Consider the following 7,896-nt stretch of genomic DNA (forward strand, 5'->3'; position numbering starts at 1 on the left):
CTGGCCGGCAAAGATGGGTGGCCGGAACCGTTGCTGGCGAGTGAGCGCTGGCCTGGGCGGACAGACCGTGGTCTTCCCGAGAGGATACCGCGGAAGTTCTCGGAACGGCTTCCGTTCGGCTCCAGTGAGGGAACCAGTAATGTCTGGCGATGTACTGACAATCACGGTTGCGCAACCTGGTACCCTTTAAATCTTGTCCCAACAGTAATTGGAAGACCAAGCCCAGCGGCGTTCGGTGGTAAGGATGGCCGCGGGTATGCGCTGCTGGGGCTTGATTAGTCATTTTGAGCTAGCTGAGAGACGTGGAGACACCAACGAGATCCTCTACGGAAAAGTAGTGAGCGAATCCGCGCGCCTGGGAGCAGGGCTTGCCGCCAGGCGGCGCAATCCACATTGGCGCGAAAATTTCAAACTGGAACACCGTGACAAGTCTCATGTGGGGCTCGGTGGTCGACAGAACTCCGAGTTTTCCCGTGACGTTTCCTCGGTATTCGGGGGAGGGGACTGTCACGGACGGAGGTACCCGTCGCGTCTTCAGTTGCAGGAAACACATATCTCACGCACTCAGTACACCAAGCAATCAGCACACAACATTGACGGAGAGGTCGACTCGGGAGCGGGTAACAGGGTTCCTCATAGAATGTTCGATATCGCGGATAATCCGCTTATGTTGTCCAGGACAAGCTGTCCTATTCATAAAGAATCAATCAACATCAATAAAATCGCTGGAAGGCGCGCGCGCGTAGGTACGTCCCTTGGCGCAGCGCCGGCTTCTCAGGAACCGAGCGTCAGCTGGTTCACGTCAGCGGATTCTCTGTCAGCCGGTCGAGAGCAGAGAGGTGTTGAGAACACTGCGGCAGCCACAGTGGCGACAGTCGCGGAGGAGTTGAAAAGTTGACAGACGGTCAACAACAACATAAGTTATCAAGATAACGAAGCAGCCTCAGCGCTCCTCGAGAACTTCAGTGTCCGGGTTCAAATCCCGAGAGTGTTTATTCAAATCAGCGACGATCGGAGGTTCAGTCTCTCCATCGTCGTCATCTCATCATCTCCAGGAGATTTCCACCCAGTTGGATATCTCCGGAAGACTGAATAGTTTAGCGCAGCGCACCCCGCGTGAATTCTACGGGTTCGATTCTTGAGTCTTCATTCACCATGGAGGCTCAGAACCTCAATAATTAGTGAGGTGCGTCCGCCACAGCAGGCATCAAGATGCTCTGCTATTGCGCTCCGATCCGTGTTGCGGAAATCTAATTTGGTGAGTGGGGGGGAGTAAACACCTGGGGAGATAAAAGCATCGAATCTGATTCCATAATGGTCGGACTGGATGGGGCTAGACGATCGGGCGATGTCACGTATTAATTCCGCATTCGATGTGAGAAGAAGGTCCAGAATGTTGCCCGACGTGTGTGTCGGAGAATCGATCAGCTGAACGTGGCTGTTCGACGCGCAGCATTCCGTGGAGGCACCCTCTTTCGTACTGGGCGGCGGGCAAGCTCGCGAGGACCCGTCAATTTGAGGGAGATTGAAGTCACCCGCGAGCAAGACTGGAAAATCAACCGAACAGAGTTCAGAAATGACCTCCGCGCAGCGATGGGTGCGAGAGAGACGGGTCTGAGCATCACCAGAATTCGTGAGGTAGAAGCAGGCGATTCGCATCTTGTATGCGGGACCAGTGAGGTCAATCGCGACATGCTCACCCATTGTGGTCGTGGAGACCGCGCGGATATCGAGTACGTTTCTGCCGAGAATACACACACCACCCCCGCGAGAGGTTCGATCTTGACGAAAGGCGCTGAAACGCGCACCAAAAGAGAGCTCTGCGTCTCGGACGGTGTCAGAGAACCAAGTTTCTGTAAGGAGTACAATGTCGATATTGTGCTGTTCAACATACGACCGTAAGGAGTCGATGGCGCCGATCTTGGCAGCCGATCGTGAGTTCATGTAGACTCGAAGGAGGTACGTAGGAGGCGAAGATGGACGGACCGGGTCGGGCGGCGAGTCACAAGGGTTCGGGCGTCGGTAGCGTCATAGAGCTCCGGGGGCAGAGTCGAGGATCTGGTCCACGCGAAAGACTTTTCTCATCTCGCCGACGATTTACCCAGGATGCCAGATGTCTTCGTCGTTGAGTATCGCATCGAATCCGAGGTCGCTGCACTGGACAGCAAAACATCGGTAGTTGTCTGATCTGGATCTCGCTTTGATCCTGAGTACCTTGATGATGTCGTACCTGTGACTTTTGAGGTGCTGTAATACATCCACCGCAGTCGCTGCCGAACCATACAAGGTAACGAAAATTGTTTTCGTGGAGTGTTTCACTGTCGTGACCGGGAGTGCACGCACAAGTTTCGTCTTAGACTCGGACGAGGCATAGGCAGCATAGCTCACAACAGGGGTGTTCGATGATAGAACACGTGTTTGCGTTCTGGATTTGGAGTTTTTGTTTTTGTTTGGAGTTTGAGAGGTAGCGTCTGCCTGTTGCCATTTCGAAGGATCGACGTCGGGCGGCTGGACGACAGGGCTGTGGTGTGTCTTCTCTCCAAGTTCCGGCCTCTGAAAGTTGGTCTCCGCGGTTGAGTTGAGGGCGTAGCGGGCGCATCAGAGGGTGGACAGTGTTTTGAGGGAAGCTCACGCTGAAGTTTCAGAAGGTTGTTTTTGAGACCTACATTGTCCCTCCTGAGCGCACGGCTTCTACATACACTGAGTTCTCGTGAAATCAGATCAAGGGTGAACTTGAGCGGGTGAGAAGTCGAAGAAGAAGTGTCCATGTCATCGGACGAAGTGCTCGGAGGTTCAAAGCAGATCTTGCAGAGGAAGCTCTTGACGACCTCATCAGTCCTCACCTGCTCCGGACGCAGGGAGGAACACCCTACTTTCGCAGGTGGCCAGCTTGAACACTTCAAGCAGGCGATAAAGGACGCACACGGTCGGTTCCCGTTGACTCACCGAGTTTCCGAAAAAATCGGGGATCAAACGTTTTCTGATCGAACTCATGGCTGTATGGGACCCGGTGTGCGCAGTGTGGGGTAAGAACACCGTGGACTCGTCGATTTTAGAGGGAAAAATCGCGGAAGCGAGTCAAGGCACAGCTGTTCTCGTCCCTCAGCAGACGACATTTTGCAGTGAACTTGAAAGTGTGAGATCCGCAGATAAAAAGGCTGACGAGCCACAGAACTTAGATGATGTATATGAATATAGACAGGAATGGCATCAAGCTATGTGCGAAGAGATAGAAGCAATGAAACTTCACGGAGTTTGGGAACTTGCAGAGCTCCCGCCAAACCGCCGCGTGATCAAGGCTCGAGGGGGATTCAAGGCAATGAAAGACCCCTTAGGTAACATAGAGAGATTCAAGTCCAGATTGGTCGCCAAGGGATTCACTCATATAGAAGGTACAGACTTCAATGAAATATTTTCTCAAGTAGCCAAATACGACTCTGTTCGAATCGTCCTGTCAATCGCAGCAAAGCAAAGCCTAACTCTCAGGCACTTCGATGTGTCAACTGCATTCCTCACCTTAGATCTCGACGAGGAGATCTACATCGAACAGCCGGATGGATTCAACGATGGCTCCGGAGGGGTCTGTCGCCTTCTGAAGAGCCTGTACTGGCTTCGACAGAGCTCCCGCCGATTCAGCATGAACTTGCACGAGATGCTCATCTCTCTGGGTCTCACGAGGTACTTCGCGGGCCAGTGCGTCTACCAACGAGTCGGAGCTGAGCAGCTCAACGTGGTCATCTTCGTTGATGACGGTCCGGTCGGAGGATCGTCCGAAGAGATCGTTCAGGATTTCCGCAAGGCTTTCGAAGATGTGTTCGATATCACAGTGTGGCCCCTAACCCTCTCTTTCGGACTGCACGTGGAACAAGCGCCGACGGGGATCCACATCCATCTCTCGCGATACATCAAGGAGATGCGACAAGTTCCGCATGACGAACTCGAAGGTAATCGCAACTCCGGTGGATGCATCCTCGTCTGCAAACTTCGAGGAGGAGGTGGACACCTCCTTGCGATACCGCGAACTGATCGGATCGCTGATGCTCTGCTCAGCTGTTTGCCGAGCTGACATCACTTTTGCAGTGAGCTTCCTGTTTCGATATCTGGAACGGCCAACGAAGGCACTATACAGCCAAGCGCTGCGAGTGCTGCGCTATCTGAAGGGAACCCAGAAGTTCGGGATTCTCTATCCGGCGGGTGCTCCAGCCAAGCTCGAATGCTACAGCGACTCGGACTTTGCCGATGATACGGAAACGCGTCGTTCGGTTTCTGGCCTCTCCATTCACTTCGGTGGTTTGGTCTCTAGGAGATCCGTACGGCAAAGGTCAGTTGTTCTAAGCACGCCGTTACCGTGTCTTCTTGAACATTGTTCCCCCGACTCGGTCACGATGTCAGCCTCTCAAAACAGGACCTCGAGGAGCCACTGGACGTTCGCCGATTCTCCCGGTGGACTTCTAGAGTTGTACCTGGACGCATCCAGGCCAACGTTCTCCACTCTGGATCAGGAGATGCGGTATGAGGTCCAAGTACGCGTACGGGAGCTCATCAGCGAGGATTTCCGTGTTATCCTCCCGGTTTTACCCCTCTCCAACGAGGTGGAACCCTCGTTCTCCGAGAACTGTTCGCGGCCCACCTTGCGCTCGAAACATTCGGGCTTCCGTCCGTCACATCGATCGTTCTCTTTCTCGAAGCAGAATTTCGGGCGCGCCGCGAGCATAATCCCATGGCTGTCACTGCCTCAATGCAAGCGTCATCTTCTCAGTCAACGGCCGTGACTGCTGTTACCCCCACTGTGGAAGCCACGTTTCTGGCCTCGGCCGCAGCGTCAGCCAATCCTCCCCCGGCCCAAAAACCTGTTGAACCCCTTGGACGCCGCGGTGGCGTATAATTATTCTTTGGCCGTGGCCACCTATAAACCAGTTCAGCTCGCGCCCGTCGTTCCGGAGCCGGACTGGACACTCCTTACCACGACCACCGGGCATCGCGCCTTTGTCCGTGGTGTGGCGGAAATTGCCTGTCTAAATGAGTAGATATTCTGCATTTCCTCCTTGTGTATCCTTTCGCGAGTCTTGCACATCCAGCTAAACAAAGATATATACCGTAAATCTTCTATTAGAAGCCCTGTTTCTAATAGTAGCCCCTCCCCAATACAAGCCCCCCCTCGGGGAGGTTCGTAAATATAGAAGCCCATCTCTCTAATAGTAGCCCCTCTTCCGTCCGTGATCGAGCGTAACCGCGCTATTCCGGAAGATTTTCCCCTCATCGTGGAGACCCGAGAGAGCACCGACGTCCCCCGAGTCGAAAGGTCAATCTGTGCACAACGATTACGGGAGACTCTCGTTCCACACTGTTGTGTGTCTAAACACGCAAACGTCGCTTCTCAGACGAATAACTTCATTTAGTATCTCATGCGGTCACAGTAGCGCTCGGCTAAGGCTCAGGAGAGATGTGCATCTCGAAGAATGGACGAGATTTCTCTCCCATCTCAAAGCATCGGCAGTTCTCCATTACTCGATCGTCAGGGTTCTGCGGTTCGAGTAATTATAGCTAGGGCTGGGAGTTTGGCGCGGCGTTATTCGCGGCTTATTCACGGCCAGAATTCACGGCCCCCGTGATCGATTCACGGCGGTTCACGGTGAATCACGCTGATTCACGGGGGTTCACGGCGATTCACGGCGATCTTCGAGAACGATATCTTACTTAGGACATTCTCCCCAGAATTGTGGGAAAGAGAATTATTGATGTCGAGATTCTCAAATTTCGCTCCTCTAAAATCTATGTTATCCATCGGAGAGCCAGAGAATCGATGTCGAGATTCTCAGACTCCGCTTCTCGAGAATCTGTGAATTTCTTAGGAGAGGCTAGAGAGTCGATGGAGGGTAGCTGCCCTAACGGAGGGACAGTGCTGACAGAAATAGTATTTATTGATTCCGATGATAAAAGGTGGAGAAGCAAGGTTCACATGAACTGAGAATTCTGGTAAAGTAGGTTATATACAGATAGGTTGGCTTCTTTGATCGAGCGACGATCATCGCGAAGTACATTCGAGTACTGACTAAACGAGCGTTCTGCCGAAACGCTATTGATCGGAACGCTCAAACAGCTCAAAGCAATTCTCGAAAGTCTGGGGAATCTCGTCGCGGCCTGCGTCCAGAATGCGATGAGATTGCCCACAGGATGCATTTCTTCGAGGGCGGTTTGAAATACTCGCAGTTCGGCAATCGCGCAGCGGTCATCCTCGAACCATGGGATATGCTCGATGATGAATTCATTGACATCTGATGTCAAGGCCCTCGGAGGGTCGAAAATAGCGGCACGCGCGCAGGAAGTTCGCTGCAGGTTGGTGGGTTTGAACGCTCCCATCACCTCCGATGTATTTCCTCAGCTTTTCCGACGATTTCTGAAGGGCACATCTCGTTTGAATGAGGTTTTCTTCGTCTTCCAAGGATACCTCGAACCATTCGACGAGCAGATTCAGCTCATCGATGATTGAATGAGCTCTCAAGTCGTTCCCTTCGCAACTCGTGAGTGACGCCATGATCTGTGGTGCATATTTCGCGAGTTCGGCCAACTGCAACCTGATGTCCCGGGACTGACACAGAGTGATGACTCCAACCGTGTTGAGGCTTGAGCTGTTACGAATTTCATGCTGGAAAAACTCCGCGTAGTCGTCCAGGCGGTCCGCATGGAAAAGAGCAGCCGAGAACCAGCTGTTCCACCTGGTTACAACAGGCGCCGGAGGAAGACAGGCAGACTTGCCGTTCGATTCCATGAACTGACGGAATCGAGCTTTGCGCGCTGGGCAAGATGTGAATGCTCTCTTGATTCCGCAAACCAATCCGTCGACTTCCGGAAAAGATGTCATCCACAACTCACAGATGAGATTTAGGAAGTGCGCTGTACAAGTGACGTGTACGGCGTTGAGCCAAATAGCTTTCAAAGAGCAGTTCCAGGCTTTATACATATAGGAAGCATGATCTGTCACAAAAGCGCTTATATTCAACGATGAGAGTCCGTACTTGGAAAGAACTTCCCGAACAGCTTCACTCACGGTCTTGAAGTTGGTACTCGCAAGTACCACGCAATCGAGCAGGACCGCTTTGAGCTGCACCTCCTCGTTTGTACAGTTTGGGATGGCAAGAACATTGAGAACGTAGCGATCCTCGGAGTCAGTAGTTTCGTCTCAGACAATCGAGAACGATGATCGTTCTGCTAAGAGATCATTGATACTCTTCACGTGCATCTCGAAGGCTTGCGGGAGGTAATGTCTTCTGAGCTGACCCGCGCTCGGAATCGGAGTTTCCAGAGCGGTTTGCAAGAAGATTTTCATAGCGGGATTGTCGATGGTGTGAAGAGGGATGTTGGCACCGGTGAAAGCATCCACTAAAGACAGCAGCGACGCTTGCCTTTCTGTGTTTTGCCTCGATACTCCGACTTCATGTAGTTTCGCACTCACTTTGGCTCTCCGGGCGCTCGAACTTTCGGTGTCCTGCAGCAATCTTGCGTGCATGTCCGTTTCAAGGTGCCTCAGACAGCTATGTTTCCGTCTGAAATCGACTTCAACATGACAAGTGCTGCAGAAGAGTGCGTCCGACGTCGCGGAGAAAGTCCCTGGCTCAAACTGCATCGCTCTTTGCTCAGGCGTCACTCGGGTGGAGGTCTTGGGGTCGGACATCATGTAGAACTGTCGAGTCGAGAAGAGACGAGACACAAATGATCTAGACGAGTCGAGAGTCGACGATTTCGACCCTCGTCTCGACATCTCGGAGTATATCAATTTGGAAATTTGTCACTCCTGCTGACATTAGATGCTTATACATATTTGCAAGATGTAGCCGATCGATCAGAGTTGACGGGGAGGAATCACAATGATCCCAAATGAGTCGAATGACTCATTGG

General features: G+C 52.5%; 1 pseudogene; it reads right to left on the bottom strand.

Moving 5' to 3' along the window:
- Positions 1 to 6,265: 6,265 nt before the first annotated feature.
- On the bottom strand, positions 6,266 to 7,672 carry LOC100908027 (uncharacterized; annotated as a pseudogene).
- Between the last annotated feature and the right edge of the window lie 224 nt (positions 7,673 to 7,896).

The sequence above is a fragment of the Galendromus occidentalis genome, unplaced genomic scaffold (genome assembly GCF_000255335.2).
Source record: "Galendromus occidentalis unplaced genomic scaffold, Mocc_1.1 scf7180000077401, whole genome shotgun sequence".
Classification (NCBI taxonomy): Eukaryota; Metazoa; Arthropoda; class Arachnida; order Mesostigmata; family Phytoseiidae; genus Galendromus; species Galendromus occidentalis.